This window comes from Anomaloglossus baeobatrachus, unplaced genomic scaffold (genome assembly GCF_048569485.1).
Source record: "Anomaloglossus baeobatrachus isolate aAnoBae1 unplaced genomic scaffold, aAnoBae1.hap1 Scaffold_201, whole genome shotgun sequence".
Taxonomy (NCBI): Eukaryota; Metazoa; Chordata; class Amphibia; order Anura; family Aromobatidae; genus Anomaloglossus; species Anomaloglossus baeobatrachus.
Window position 1 is genome coordinate 57460 of NW_027441971.1, and position 15147 is coordinate 72606.

At 45.8% G+C, this 15147-nt stretch overlaps 8 non-coding genes and 1 pseudogene across 8 annotated transcripts; all 9 read left to right on the plus strand.

Moving 5' to 3' along the window:
• Positions 1–202, plus strand: LOC142260929 (U2 spliceosomal RNA; annotated as a pseudogene).
• A 1407-nt stretch (positions 203–1609) lies between these two features.
• Positions 1610–1800, plus strand: LOC142260833 (U2 spliceosomal RNA). The gene has a single exon (XR_012728703.1). It is a non-coding gene; the product is annotated as a U2 spliceosomal RNA (small nuclear RNA).
• A 1594-nt stretch (positions 1801–3394) lies between these two features.
• LOC142260960 (U2 spliceosomal RNA) lies at positions 3395–3582 on the plus strand. The gene has a single exon (XR_012728795.1). It is a non-coding gene; the product is annotated as a U2 spliceosomal RNA (small nuclear RNA).
• A 1405-nt stretch (positions 3583–4987) lies between these two features.
• LOC142260834 (U2 spliceosomal RNA) lies at positions 4988–5178 on the plus strand. Its single transcript, XR_012728704.1, has one exon. It is a non-coding gene; the product is annotated as a U2 spliceosomal RNA (small nuclear RNA).
• Positions 5179–6769: 1591 nt separating this feature from the next.
• On the plus strand, positions 6770–6957 carry LOC142260961 (U2 spliceosomal RNA). The gene has a single exon (XR_012728796.1). It is a non-coding gene; the product is annotated as a U2 spliceosomal RNA (small nuclear RNA).
• Positions 6958–8530: 1573 nt separating this feature from the next.
• On the plus strand, positions 8531–8727 carry LOC142260968 (U2 spliceosomal RNA). The gene has a single exon (XR_012728801.1). It is a non-coding gene; the product is annotated as a U2 spliceosomal RNA (small nuclear RNA).
• A 1587-nt stretch (positions 8728–10314) lies between these two features.
• On the plus strand, positions 10315–10503 carry LOC142260938 (U2 spliceosomal RNA). Its single transcript, XR_012728780.1, has one exon. It is a non-coding gene; the product is annotated as a U2 spliceosomal RNA (small nuclear RNA).
• Positions 10504–12714: 2211 nt separating this feature from the next.
• Positions 12715–12907, plus strand: LOC142260841 (U2 spliceosomal RNA). Its single transcript, XR_012728710.1, has one exon. It is a non-coding gene; the product is annotated as a U2 spliceosomal RNA (small nuclear RNA).
• A 1587-nt stretch (positions 12908–14494) lies between these two features.
• LOC142260959 (U2 spliceosomal RNA) lies at positions 14495–14680 on the plus strand. The gene has a single exon (XR_012728794.1). It is a non-coding gene; the product is annotated as a U2 spliceosomal RNA (small nuclear RNA).
• The last annotated feature ends 467 nt before the right edge of the window (positions 14681–15147 follow it).

Sequence of the window (15147 nt, forward strand, 5' to 3'; positions counted from 1 at the left end):
ATTGTTGTTTTTAACTAACCTGAATGGTTTTAAAAAAAAAAAAAAAAAATCTGTTCTTATCAGTTTAATATCTGATACGTCCCCTATCTGGGGACCATATATTAAATGGATTTTTAGAACAGGGAGATGGAAAAAGAGCTTGCTCTGTCCACTCCACGCATTGACCTGGTATTGCAGTACCTCCAGGACCGGTGCACCCCTTCTTAACCCAGTTTCCAAAAGCAGAACTCAATTCACCTGATTCATATTAGCCCGATTAATGAATTGAAAGAAAGCATACAACTTCATATGCACCTCAATTTGGCCCATTCACTTTTCACACTTCAAACTCCTTTTGTTTTTTATCTTTCACACTTTTTACTTGCTTTATTCATCCAAATAGCAAACTCATCACTACTCAACTTGACCAACTCTGCTATGTCCCGTGCAGTATCTTGTTCTCAGGCTAATCTAGATCATGTGCAATTGAATGGAATAGATCCCTTTTGGACAAAGTGGATTCTATTGCTGCTGCTGCTGCTGCTGCTGCAGTGACCACAGGTGTGAGAAGATCTACAATTGGCATCTGGTGCTATCTCTCCGCCTACACTCCAAATAAAGTTTCCTGTTTATTCCTATCATGCATTGTTTTTTGGGCTTTTCTTTGAGCAATGATGATGTCTTTAGTGGTCTGTTGGCTCACCCTCCTGGAGGAAGAGTTTGCTTGCTTTGGACATTCTAAAAGAGAGGTCATGATAGACATTTAGCTTCTGAGCCCAATTGGGGACGGTCATGGGTGATGAATGTTTTGCAACCTGCTGCAAAGCCTGATACTGCAATATAAGGAACGTCAAATATTAAGAATGGGCGGCCTATGAAAGAATTAGTACTTTCATTAAGTATACTTAAACGGCTAATTGGGAATAGACAAACTGTAAAAAGCCCTCTGAGAAAGCCCCTCTCTAACCTTTGTTAGTAAGCTTTTCTGTAGTCTGCCTGTTTATGTATTTTCCGTTTGAACAGTGCACAACATGAAGAGACGGAACACTGGCGGCTTGTCACAATGCCCCCCGCTGACATCACAATAGCGCTGCTGCCTAGAAAGCTAGCTGCGCAGCAGAAGTTTCTCTTTGGGTGGGAGGTGGGCTAGTGGAAGGAGGGGGCAAGCTTTTTTTTTTTTTTTTTCTCGGGTGGTAGGGGGATGATAGGAGAAGGGATGCGGGTGGTGAGATGGGTACAGAGGGCAGGGTTTGGGGCTGGGAAGGGAAAAGATTAGGGTTTGGGGATGATGAAAGGGCGTTCTACGGGTAAGGATGGCAAAGGGTGGCAGTGACGGGTAGTCAGGCGACCTGTCCTGTCCGTCTTTTTGTATCATGAATTGGAAAGACTGCAAGGGGGAGGGGAGTTGCTTGTACCCAAAAGGAGGCGTTATTCAGATTCATTGCAGTGGGCGGCGGCTGCAAAACGCACCATTCTTCTTGTTTTTGCTCTGCAAAGCAGCCTTTTCAAGGGTTGGCTTGGGTGACAAAATGTCTTCTGTAGGCGTGGGTTTGTCTCCCCTCACTCTCTCTCCCTAAGATGTGTCTGGCATAGGCCAGGGTGCCACTCGAGGCCCAAACCAATTCTGGTTATCGCTTCTCAGCCTTTTGGCTAAGATCAAGTGTAGTATCTGTTCTTATCAGTTTAATATCTGATACGTCCCCTATCTGGGGACCATATATTAAATGGATTTTTAGAACAGGGAGATGGAAAAAGAGCTTGCTCTGTCCACTCCACGCATTGACCTGGTATTGCAGTACCTCCAGGACCGGTGCACCCCTTCTTAACCCAGTTTCCAAAAGCAGAACTCAATTCACCTGATTCATATTAGCCCGATTAATGAATTGAAAGAAAGCATACAACTTCATAAGCACCTCAATTTGGCCCATTCACTTTTCACACTTCAAACTCCTTTTGTTTTTTATCTTTCACACTTTTTACTTGCTTTATTCATCCAAATAGCAAACTCATCACTACTCAACTTGACCAACTCTGCTATGTCCCGTGCAGTATCTTGTTCTCAGGCTAATCTAGATCATGTGCAATTGAATGGAATAGATCCCTTTTGGACAAAGTGGATTCTATTGCTGCTGCTGCTGCTGCTGCTGCTGCAGTGACCACAGGTGTGAGAAGATCTACAATTGGCATCTGGTGCTATCTCTCCGCCTACACTCCAAATAAAGTTTCCTGTTTATTCCTATCATGCATTGTTTTTTGGGCTTTTCTTTGAGCAATGATGATGTCTTTAGTGGTCTGTTGGCTCACCCTCCTGGAGGAAGAGTTTGCTTGCTCTTGGACATTCTAAAAGAGAAGTCATGATAGACATTTAGCTTCTGAGCCCAATTGGGGACGGTCATGGGTGATGAATGTTTTGCAACCTGCTGCAAAGCCTGATACTGCAATATAAGGAACGTCAAATATTAAGAATGGGCGGCCTATGAAAGAATTAGTACTTTCATTAAGTATACTTAAACGGCTAATTGGGAATAGACAAACTGTAAAAAGCCCTCTGAGAAAGCCCCTCTCTAACCTTTGTTAGTAAGCTTTTCTGTAGTCTGCCTGTTGATGTATTTTCCGTTTGAACAGTGCACAACATGAAGAGACGGAACACTGGCGGCTTGTCACAATGCCCCCCGCTGACATCACAATAGCGCTGCTGCCTAGAAAGCTAGCTGCGCAGCAGAAGTTTCTCTTTGGGTGGGAGGTGGGCTAGTGGAAGGAGGGGGCAAGCTTTTTTTTTTTTTTTTCTCGGGTGGTAGGGGGATGATAGGAGAAGGGATGCGGGTGGTGAGATGGGTACAGAGGGCAGGGTTTGGGGCTGGGAAGGGAAGGGAAAAGATTAGGGTTTGGGGATGATGAAAGGGCGTTCTATGGGTAAGGATGGCAAAGGGTGGCAGTGACGGGAAGTCAGGCGACCTGTCCTGTCCGTCTTTTTGTATCATGAATTGGAAAGACTGCAAGGGGGAGGGGAGTTGCTTGTACCCAAAAGGAGGAGTTATTCAGATTCATTGCAGTGGGCGGCGGCTGCAAAACGCACCATTCTTCTTGTTTTTGCTCTGCAAAGCAGCCTTTTTTAAAGAGTTGGCTTGGGTGACAAAATGTCTTCTGTAGGCGTGGGTTTGTCTCCCCTCACTCTCTCTCCCTAAGATGTGTCTGGCATAGGCCAGGGTGCCACTCGAGGCCCAAACCAATTCTGGTTATCGCTTCTCGGCCTTTTGGCTAAGATCAAGTGTAGTTTGGGAGGGTACTACCTTGGTTGGTGCTGGAAGGTGCCTGGGTATTGCACAACTGCTGGCCTTGGGGGAGTGTGCATCGTAGGATGTCATAGCCCTCTTGTGACGGACGGTTACCTGGGCAACGAGAGGCGGTCACTTTTTTATTTTCAAACTCATCCTTCAAAAAAAAAAAAAATCTGTTCTTATCAGTTTAATATCTGATACGTCCCCTATCTGGGGACCATATATTAAATGGATTTTTAGAACAGGGAGATGGAAAAAGAGCTTGCTCTGTCCACTCCACGCATTGACCTGGTATTGCAGTACCTCCAGGACCGGTGCACCCCTTCTTAACCCAGTTTCCAAAAGCAGAACTCAATTCACCTGATTCATATTAGCCCGATTAATGAATTGAAAGAAAGCATACAACTTCATATGCACCTCAATTTGGCCCATTCACTTTTCACACTTCAAACTCCTTTTGTTTTTTATCTTTCACACTTTTTACTTGCTTTATTCATCCAAATAGCAAACTCATCACTACTCAACTTGACCAACTCTGCTATGTCCCGTGCAGTATCTTGTTCTCAGGCTAATCTAGATCATGTGCAATTGAATGGAATAGATCCCTTTTGGACAAAGTGGATTCTATTGCTGCTGCTGCTGCTGCTGCAGTGACCACAGGTGTGAGAAGATCTACAATTGGCATCTGGTGCTATCTCTCCGCCTACACTCCAAATAAAGTTTCCTGTTTATTCCTATCATGCATTGTTTTTTGGGCTTTTCTTTGAGCAATGATGATGTCTTTAGTGGTCTGTTGGCTCACCCTCCTGGAGGAAGAGTTTGCTTGCTCTTGGACATTCTAAAAGAGAAGTCATGATAGACATTTAGCTTCTGAGCCCAATTGGGGACGGTCATGGGTGATGAATGTTTTGCAACCTGCTGCAAAGCCTGATACTGCAATATAAGGAACGTCAAATATTAAGAATGGGCGGCCTATGAAAGAATTAGTACTTTCATTAAGTATACTTAAACGGCTAATTGGGAATAGACAAACTGTAAAAAGCCCTCTGAGAAAGCCCCTCTCTAACCTTTGTTAGTAAGCTTTTCTGTAGTCTGCCTGTTGATGTATTTTCCGTTTGAACAGTGCACAACATGAAGAGACGGAACACTGGCGGCTTGTCACAATGCCCCCCGCTGACATCACAATAGCGCTGCTGCCTAGAAAGCTAGCTGCGCAGCAGAAGTTTCTCTTTGGGTGGGAGGTGGGCTAGTGGAAGGAGGGGGCAAGCTTTTTTTTTTTTTTTTTCTCGGGTGGTAGGGGGATGATAGGAGAAGGGATGCGGGTGGTGAGATGGGTACAGAGGGCAGGGTTTGGGGCTGGGAAGGGAAAAGATTAGGGTTTGGGGATGATGAAAGGGCGTTCTACGGGTAAGGATGGCAAAGGGTGGCAGTGACGGGTAGTCAGGCGACCTGTCCTGTCCGTCTTTTTGTATCATGAATTGGAAAGACTGCAAGGGGGAGGGGAGTTGCTTGTACCCAAAAGGAGGCGTTATTCAGATTCATTGCAGTGGGCGGCGGCTGCAAAACGCACCATTCTTCTTGTTTTTGCTCTGCAAAGCAGCCTTTTCAAGGGTTGGCTTGGGTGACAAAATGTCTTCTGTAGGCGTGGGTTTGTCTCCCCTCACTCTCTCTCCCTAAGATGTGTCTGGCATAGGCCAGGGTGCCACTCGAGGCCCAAACCAATTCTGGTTATCGCTTCTCAGCCTTTTGGCTAAGATCAAGTGTAGTATCTGTTCTTATCAGTTTAATATCTGATACGTCCCCTATCTGGGGACCATATATTAAATGGATTTTTAGAACAGGGAGATGGAAAAAGAGCTTGCTCTGTCCACTCCACGCATTGACCTGGTATTGCAGTACCTCCAGGACCGGTGCACCCCTTCTTAACCCAGTTTCCAAAAGCAGAACTCAATTCACCTGATTCATATTAGCCCGATTAATGAATTGAAAGAAAGCATACAACTTCATAAGCACCTCAATTTGGCCCATTCACTTTTCACACTTCAAACTCCTTTTGTTTTTTATCTTTCACACTTTTTACTTGCTTTATTCATCCAAATAGCAAACTCATCACTACTCAACTTGACCAACTCTGCTATGTCCCGTGCAGTATCTTGTTCTCAGGCTAATCTAGATCATGTGCAATTGAATGGAATAGATCCCTTTTGGACAAAGTGGATTCTATTGCTGCTGCTGCTGCTGCTGCTGCAGTGACCACAGGTGTGAGAAGATCTACAATTGGCATCTGGTGCTATCTCTCCGCCTACACTCCAAATAAAGTTTCCTGTTTATTCCTATCATGCATTGTTTTTTGGGCTTTTCTTTGAGCAATGATGATGTCTTTAGTGGTCTGTTGGCTCACCCTCCTGGAGGAAGAGTTTGCTTGCTCTTGGACATTCTAAAAGAGAAGTCATGATAGACATTTAGCTTCTGAGCCCAATTGGGGACGGTCATGGGTGATGAATGTTTTGCAACCTGCTGCAAAGCCTGATACTGCAATATAAGGAACGTCAAATATTAAGAATGGGCGGCCTATGAAAGAATTAGTACTTTCATTAAGTATACTTAAACGGCTAATTGGGAATAGACAAACTGTAAAAAGCCCTCTGAGAAAGCCCCTCTCTAACCTTTGTTAGTAAGCTTTTCTGTAGTCTGCCTGTTGATGTATTTTCCGTTTGAACAGTGCACAACATGAAGAGACGGAACACTGGCGGCTTGTCACAATGCCCCCCGCTGACATCACAATAGCGCTGCTGCCTAGAAAGCTAGCTGCGCAGCAGAAGTTTCTCTTTGGGTGGGAGGTGGGCTAGTGGAAGGAGGGGGCAAGCTTTTTTTTTTTTTTTTCTCGGGTGGTAGGGGGATGATAGGAGAAGGGATGCGGGTGGTGAGATGGGTACAGAGGGCAGGGTTTGGGGCTGGGAAGGGAAGGGAAAAGATTAGGGTTTGGGGATGATGAAAGGGCGTTCTATGGGTAAGGATGGCAAAGGGTGGCAGTGACGGGAAGTCAGGCGACCTGTCCTGTCCGTCTTTTTGTATCATGAATTGGAAAGACTGCAAGGGGGAGGGGAGTTGCTTGTACCCAAAAGGAGGAGTTATTCAGATTCATTGCAGTGGGCGGCGGCTGCAAAACGCACCATTCTTCTTGTTTTTGCTCTGCAAAGCAGCCTTTTTTAAAGAGTTGGCTTGGGTGACAAAATGTCTTCTGTAGGCGTGGGTTTGTCTCCCCTCACTCTCTCTCCCTAAGATGTGTCTGGCATAGGCCAGGGTGCCACTCGAGGCCCAAACCAATTCTGGTTATCGCTTCTCGGCCTTTTGGCTAAGATCAAGTGTAGTTTGGGAGGGTACTACCTTGGTTGGTGCTGGAAGGTGCCTGGGTATTGCACAACTGCTGGCCTTGGGGGAGTGTGCATCGTAGGATGTCATAGCCCTCTTGTGACGGACGGTTACCTGGGCAACGAGAGGCGGTCACTTTTTTATTTTCAAACTCATCCTTCAAAAAAAAAAAAAATCTGTTCTTATCAGTTTAATATCTGATACGTCCCCTATCTGGGGACCATATATTAAATGGATTTTTAGAACAGGGAGATGGAAAAAGAGCTTGCTCTGTCCACTCCACGCATTGACCTGGTATTGCAGTACCTCCAGGACCGGTGCACCCCTTCTTAACCCAGTTTCCAAAAGCAGAACTCAATTCACCTGATTCATATTAGCCCGATTAATGAATTGAAAGAAAGCATACAACTTCATATGCACCTCAATTTGGCCCATTCACTTTTCACACTTCAAACTCCTTTTGTTTTTTATCTTTCACACTTTTTACTTGCTTTATTCATCCAAATAGCAAACTCATCACTACTCAACTTGACCAACTCTGCTATGTCCCGTGCAGTATCTTGTTCTCAGGCTAATCTAGATCATGTGCAATTGAATGGAATAGATCCCTTTTGGACAAAGTGGATTCTATTGCTGCTGCTGCTGCTGCTGCAGTGACCACAGGTGTGAGAAGATCTACAATTGGCATCTGGTGCTATCTCTCCGCCTACACTCCAAATAAAGTTTCCTGTTTATTCCTATCATGCATTGTTTTTTGGGCTTTTCTTTGAGCAATGATGATGTCTTTAGTGGTCTGTTGGCTCACCCTCCTGGAGGAAGAGTTTGCTTGCTCTTGGACATTCTAAAAGAGAAGTCATGATAGACATTTAGCTTCTGAGCCCAATTGGGGACGGTCATGGGTGATGAATGTTTTGCAACCTGCTGCAAAGCCTGATACTGCAATATAAGGAACGTCAAATATTAAGAATGGGCGGCCTATGAAAGAATTAGTACTTTCATTAAGTATACTTAAACGGCTAATTGGGAATAGACAAACTGTAAAAAGCCCTCTGAGAAAGCCCCTCTCTAACCTTTGTTAGTAAGCTTTTCTGTAGTCTGCCTGTTGATGTATTTTCCGTTTGAACAGTGCACAACATGAAGAGACGGAACACTGGCGGCTTGTCACAATGCCCCCCGCTGACATCACAATAGCGCTGCTGCCTAGAAAGCTAGCTGCGCAGCAGAAGTTTCTCTTTGGGTGGGAGGTGGGCTAGTGGAAGGAGGGGGCAAGCTTTTTTTTTTTTTTTTTCTCGGGTGGTAGGGGGATGATAGGAGAAGGGATGCGGGTGGTGAGATGGGTACAGAGGGCAGGGTTTGGGGCTGGGAAGGGAAAAGATTAGGGTTTGGGGATGATGAAAGGGCGTTCTACGGGTAAGGATGGCAAAGGGTGGCAGTGACGGGAAGTCAGGCGACCTGTCCTGTCCGTCTTTTTGTATCATGAATTGGAAAGACTGCAAGGGGGAGGGGAGTTGCTTGTACCCAAAAGGAGGAGTTATTCAGATTCATTGCAGTGGGCGGCGGCTGCAAAACGCACCATTCTTCTTGTTTTTGCTCTGCAAAGCAGCCTTTTCAAGGGTTGGCTTGGGTGACAAAATGTCTTCTGTAGGCGTGGGTTTGTCTCCCCTCACTCTCTCTCCCTAAGATGTGTCTGGCATAGGCCAGGGTGCCACTCGAGGCCCAAACCAATTCTGGTTATCGCTTCTCGGCCTTTTGGCTAAGATCAAGTGTAGTTTGGGAGGGTACTACCTTGGTTGGTGCTGGAAGGTGCCTGGGTATTGCACAACTGCTGGCCTTGGGGGAGTGTGCATCGTAGGATGTCATAGCCCTCTTGTGACGGACGGTTACCTGGGCAACGAGAGGCGGTCACTTTTTTATTTTCAAACTCATCCTTCAAAAAAAAAAAAAATCTGTTCTTATCAGTTTAATATCTGATACGTCCCCTATCTGGGGACCATATATTAAATGGATTTTTAGAACAGGGAGATGGAAAAAGAGCTTGCTCTGTCCAATCCACGCATTGACCTGGTATTGCAGTACCTCCAGGACCGGTGCACCCCTTCTTAACCCAGTTTCCAAAAGCAGAACTCAATTCACCTGATTCATATTAGCCCGATTAATGAATTGAAAGAAAGCATACAACTTCATATGCACCTCAATTTGGCCCATTCACTTTTCACACTTCAAACTCCTTTTGTTTTTTATCTTTCACACTTTTTACTTGCTTTATTCATCCAAATAGCAAACTCATCACTACTCAACTTGACCAACTCTGCTATGTCCCGTGCAGTATCTTGTTCTCAGGCTAATCTAGATCATGTGCAATTGAATGGAATAGATCCCTTTTGGACAAAGTGGATTCTATTGCTGCTGCTGCTGCTGCTGCAGTGACCACAGGTGTGAGAAGATCTACAATTGGCATCTGGTGCTATCTCTCCGCCTACACTCCAAATAAAGTTTCCTGTTTATTCCTATCATGCATTGTTTTTTGGGCTTTTCTTTGAGCAATGATGATGTCTTTAGTGGTCTGTTGGCTCACCCTCCTGGAGGAAGAGTTTGCTTGCTCTTGGACATTCTAAAAGAGAAGTCATGATAGACATTTAGCTTCTGAGCCCAATTGGGGACGGTCATGGGTGATGAATGTTTTGCAACCTGCTGCAAAGCCTGATACTGCAATATAAGGAACGTCAAATATTAAGAATGGGCGGCCTATGAAAGAATTAGTACTTTCATTAAGTATACTTAAACGGCTAATTGGGAATAGACAAACTGTAAAAAGCCCTCTGAGAAAGCCCCTCTCTAACCTTTGTTAGTAAGCTTTTCTGTAGTCTGCCTGTTGATGTATTTTCCGTTTGAACAGTGCACAACATGAAGAGACGGAACACTGGCGGCTTGTCACAATGCCCCCCGCTGACATCACAATAGCGCTGCTGCCTAGAAAGCTAGCTGCGCAGCAGAAGTTTCTCTTTGGGTGGGAGGTGGGCTAGTGGAAGGAGGGGGCAAGCTTTTTTTTTTTTTTTTTCTCGGGTGGTAGGGGGATGATAGGAGAAGGGATGCGGGTGGTGAGATGGGTACAGAGGGCAGGGTTTGGGGCTGGGAAGGGAAGGGAAAAGATTAGGGTTTGGGGATGATGAAAGGGCGTTCTATGGGTAAGGATGGCAAAGGGTGGCAGTGACGGGAAGTCAGGCGACCTGTCCTGTCCGTCTTTTTGTATCATGAATTGGAAAGACTGCAAGGGGGAGGGGAGTTGCTTGTACCCAAAAGGAGGAGTTATTCAGATTCATTGCAGTGGGCGGCGGCTGCAAAACGCACCATTCTTCTTGTTTTTGCTCTGCAAAGCAGCCTTTTTTAAAGAGTTGGCTTGGGTGACAAAATGTCTTCTGTAAGCGTGGGTTTGTCTCCCCTCACTCTCTCTCCCTAAGATGTGTCTGGCATAGGCCAGGGTGCCACTCGAGGCCCAAACCAATTCTGGTTATCGCTTCTCGGCCTTTTGGCTAAGATCAAGTGTAGTTTGGGAGGGTACTACCTTGGTTGGTGCTGGAAGGTGCCTGGGTATTGCACAACTGCTGGCCTTGGGGGAGTGTGCATCGTAGGATGTCATAGCCCTCTTGTGACGGACGGTTACCTGGGCAACGAGAGGCGGTCACTTTTTTATTTTCAAACTCATCCTTCAAAAAAAAAAAAATCTGTTCTTATCAGTTTAATATCTGATACGTCCCCTATCTGGGGACCATATATTAAATGGATTTTTAGAACAGGGAGATGGAAAAAGAGCTTGCTCTGTCCACTCCACGCATTGACCTGGTATTGCAGTACCTCCAGGACCGGTGCACCCCTTCTTAACCCAGTTTCCAAAAGCAGAACTCAATTCACCTGATTCATATTAGCCCGATTAATGAATTGAAAGAAAGCATACAACTTCATATGCACCTCAATTTGGCCCATTCACTTTTCACACTTCAAACTCCTTTTGTTTTTTATCTTTCACACTTTTTACTTGCTTTATTCATCCAAATAGCAAACTCATCACTACTCAACTTGACCAACTCTGCTATGTCCCGTGCAGTATCTTGTTCTCAGGCTAATCTAGATCATGTGCAATTGAATGGAATAGATCCCTTTTGGACAAAGTGGATTCTATTGCTGCTGCTGCTGCTGCTGCAGTGACCACAGGTGTGAGAAGATCTACAATTGGCATCTGGTGCTATCTCTCCGCCTACACTCCAAATAAAGTTTCCTGTTTATTCCTATCATGCATTGTTTTTTGGGCTTTTCTTTGAGCAATGATGATGTCTTTAGTGGTCTGTTGGCTCACCCTCCTGGAGGAAGAGTTTGCTTGCTCTTGGACATTCTAAAAGAGAGGTCATGATAGACATTTAGCTTCTGAGCCCAATTGGGGACGGTCATGGGTGATGAATGTTTTGCAACCTGCTGCAAAGCCTGATACTGCAATATAAGGAACGTCAAATATTAAGAATGGGCGGCCTATGAAAGAATTAGTACTTTCATTAAGTATACTTAAACGGCTAATTGGGAATAGACAAACTGTAAAAAGCCCTCTGAGAAAGCCCCTCTCTAACCTTTGTTAGTAAGCTTTTCTGTAGTCTGCCTGTTGATGTATTTTCCGTTTGAACAGTGCACAACATGAAGAGACGGAACACTGGCGGCTTGTCACAATGCCCCCCGCTGACATCACAATAGCGCTGCTGCCTAGAAAGCTAGCTGCGCAGCAGAAGTTTCTCTTTGGGTGGGAGGTGGGCTAGTGGAAGGAGGGGGCAAGCTTTTTTTTTTTTTTTCCTCGGGTGGTAGGGGGATGATAGGAGAAGGGATGCGGGTGGTGAGATGGGTACAGAGGGCAGGGTTTGGGGCTGGGAAGGGAAGGGAAAAGATTAGGGTTTGGGGATGATGAAAGGGCGTTCTACGGGTAAGGATGGCAAAGGGTGGCAGTGACGGGAAGTCAGGCGACCTGTCCTGTCCGTCTTTTTGTATCATGAATTGGAAAGACTGCAAGGGGGAGGGGAGTTGCTTGTACCCAAAAGGAGGAGTTATTCAGATTCATTGCAGTGGGCGGCGGCTGCAAAACGCACCATTCTTCTTGTTTTTGCTCTGCAAAGCAGCCTTTTCAAGGGTTGGCTTGGGTGACAAAATGTCTTCTGTAGGCGTGGGTTTGTCTCCCCTCACTCTCTCTCCCTAAGATGTGTCTGGCATAGGCCAGGGTGCCACTCGAGGCCCAAACCAATTCTGGTTATCGCTTCTCGGCCTTTTGGCTAAGATCAAGTGTAGTGTTGTTCGAAGAGGTGGTTTAAGCTCCAGGCCACCTTAGTACAATGATACAATGCACACTGGAAGGTTGCGCTTGCTAGTACTCTGGGTGGATAGTATATTCATCTAGTGGAAAACATGGCCCTACCAGGATCGAGGCTATTAGACTGAGTAAGGGTGGGGGGCTATGGTACAACGTGCCCCAGGACTGACGACCCTGGAGTGAGTCTGAGCTTGCTGGCTTGGGACCCCGGCAAGCCTTGGGCTCTGTAGCACACCGTACCTTGCCTTTTCATACTTTTTGAGCATATTACCCTATCCCGGCCTTCTGGCTAGGAAGGGAAATTTTTATAATCCCGGTCGGAGGTCTGGTCAGCTTTGGGCTAAGAAACTAACACCCGGTTGGAGGTCCGGGTCAGCTTCGGCTGAGAAACCAACACCCGGTTGGAGGTCTGGGTCAGCTTCGGCTGAGAAACCAACACCCGGTTGGAGGTCCGGTTAGCCTTGGGCTGAGAAACCAACACCGGTTGACGGTCCGGGCAGTTTCGGCTGCGAAACCAACAACTAGTAGCTCTCTACTCCACTTGGGTAAGATGCCTGGGTGGACGCTGGGAGCAACGACAAGGCTCAACCAGGCTTCGGCTTGGGGGAGCACCGAAGATCCCTGACCCTTGCTGTGGCCTTCTGGCTCGGAGGGACGGGGTTGATTTTTGGGGACCCTCTCCTCACGGTGGGGTCCACACGAATCCTAGCCTTTGCACTGTTTTTGGTGTGACTTCGGTCATGCATTTTTTGTGGTGCTTTGGATAGCTTCATTAAATCAAAAATCTGTTCTTATCAGTTTAATATCTGATACGTCCCCTATCTGGGGACCATATATTAAATGGATTTTTAGAACAGGGAGATGGAAAAAGAGCTTGCTCTGTCCACTCCACGCATTGACCTGGTATTGCAGTACCTCCAGGACCGGTGCACCCCTTCTTAACCCAGTTTCCAAAAGCAGAACTCAATTCACCTGATTCATATTAGCCCGATTAATGAATTGAAAGAAAGCATACAACTTCATATGCACCTCAATTTGGCCCATTCACTTTTCACACTTCAAACTCCTTTTGTTTTTTATCTTTCACACTTTTTACTTGCTTTATTCATCCAAATAGCAAACTCATCACTACTCAACTTGACCAACTCTGCTATGTCCCGTGCAGTATCTTGTTCTCTGGCTAATCTAGATCATGTGCAATTGAATGGAATAGATCCCTTTTGGACAAAGTGGATTCTATTGCTGCTGCTGCTGCTGCTGCAGTGACCACAGGTGTGAGAAGATCTACAATTGGCATCTGGTGCTATCTCTCCGCCTACACTCCAAATAAAGTTTCCTGTTTATTCCTATCATGCATTGTTTTTTGGACTTTTCTTTGAGCAATGATGATGTCTTTAGTGGTCTGTTGGCTCACCCTCCTGGAGGAAGAGTTTGCTTGCTCTTGGACATTCTAAAAGAGAGGTCATGATAGACATTTAGCTTCTGAGCCCAATTGGGGACGGTCATGGGTGATGAATGTTTTGCAACCTGCTGCAAAGCCTGATACTGCAATATAAGGAACGTCAAATATTAAGAATGGGCGGCCTATGAAAGAATTAGTACTTTCATTAAGTATACTTAAACGGCTAATTGGGAATAGACAAACTGTAAAAAGCCCTCTGAGAAAGCCCCTCTCTAACCTTTGTTAGTAAGCTTTTCTGTAGTCTGCCTGTTGATGTATTTTCCGTTTGAACAGTGCACAACATGAAGAGACGGAACACTGGCGGCTTGTCACAATGCCCCCCGCTGACATCACAATAGCGCTGCTGCCTAGAAAGCTAGCTGCGCAGCAGAAGTTTCTCTTTGGGTGGGAGGTGGGCTAGTGGAAGGAGGGGGCAAGCTTTTTTTTTTTTTTTTTCTCGGGTGGTAGGGGGATGATAGGAGAAGGGATGCGGGTGGTGAGATGGGTACAGAGGGCAGGGTTTGGGGCTGGGAAGGGAAGGGAAAAGATTAGGGTTTGGGGATGATGAAAGGGCGTTCTACGGGTAAGGATGGCAAAGGGTGGCAGTGACGGGAAGTCAGGCGACCTGTCCTGTCCGTCTTTTTGTATCATGAATTGGAAAGACGGCAAGGGGGAGGGGAGTTGCTTGTACCCAAAAGGAGGAGTTATTCAGATTCATTGCAGTGGGCGGCGGCTGCAAAACGCACCATTCTTCTTGTTTTTGCTCTGCAAAGCAGCCTTTTCAAGGGTTGGCTTGGGTGACAAAATGTCTTCTGTAGGCGTGGGTTTGTCTCCCCTCACTCTCTCTCCCTAAGATGTGTCTGGCATAGGCCAGGGTGCCACTCGAGGCCCAAACCAATTCTGGTTATCGCTTCTCGGCCTTTTGGCTAAGATCAAGTGTAGTTTGGGAGGGTACTACCTTGGTTGGTGCTGAAAGGTGCCAGGGTATTGCACAACTGCTGGCCTTGGGGGAGTGTGCATCGTAGGATGTCATAGCCCTCTTGTGACGGACAGTTACCTGGGCAACGAGAGGCGGTCACTTTGTTATTTTCAAACTCATCCTTCAAAAAAAAAAAATCTGTTCTTATCAGTTTAATATCTGATACGTCCCCTATCTGGGGACCATATATTAAATGGATTTTTAGAACAGGGAGATGGAAAAAGAGCTTGCTCTGTCCACTCCACGCATTGACCTGGTATTGCAGTACCTCCAGGACCGGTGCACCCCTTCTTAACCCAGTTTCCAAAAGCAGAACTCAATTCACCTGATTCATATTAGCCCGATTAATGAATTGAAAGAAAGCATACAACTTCATATGCACCTCAATTTGGCCCATTCACTTTTCACACTTCAAACTCCTTTTGTTTTTTATCTTTCACACTTTTTACTTGCTTTATTCATCCAAATAGCAAACTCATCACTACTCAACTTGACCAACTCTGCTATGTCCCGTGCAGTATCTTGTTCTCAGGCTAATCTAGATCATGTGCAATTGAATGGAATAGATCCCTTTTGGACAAAGTGGATTCTATTGCTGCGGCTGCTGCTGCTGCAGTGACCACAGGTGTGAGAAGATCTACAATTGGCATCTGGTGCTATCTCTCCGCCTACACTCCAAATAAAGTTTCCTGTTTATTCCTATCATGCATTGTTTTTTGGACTTTTCTTTGAGCAATGATGATGTCTTTAGTGGTCT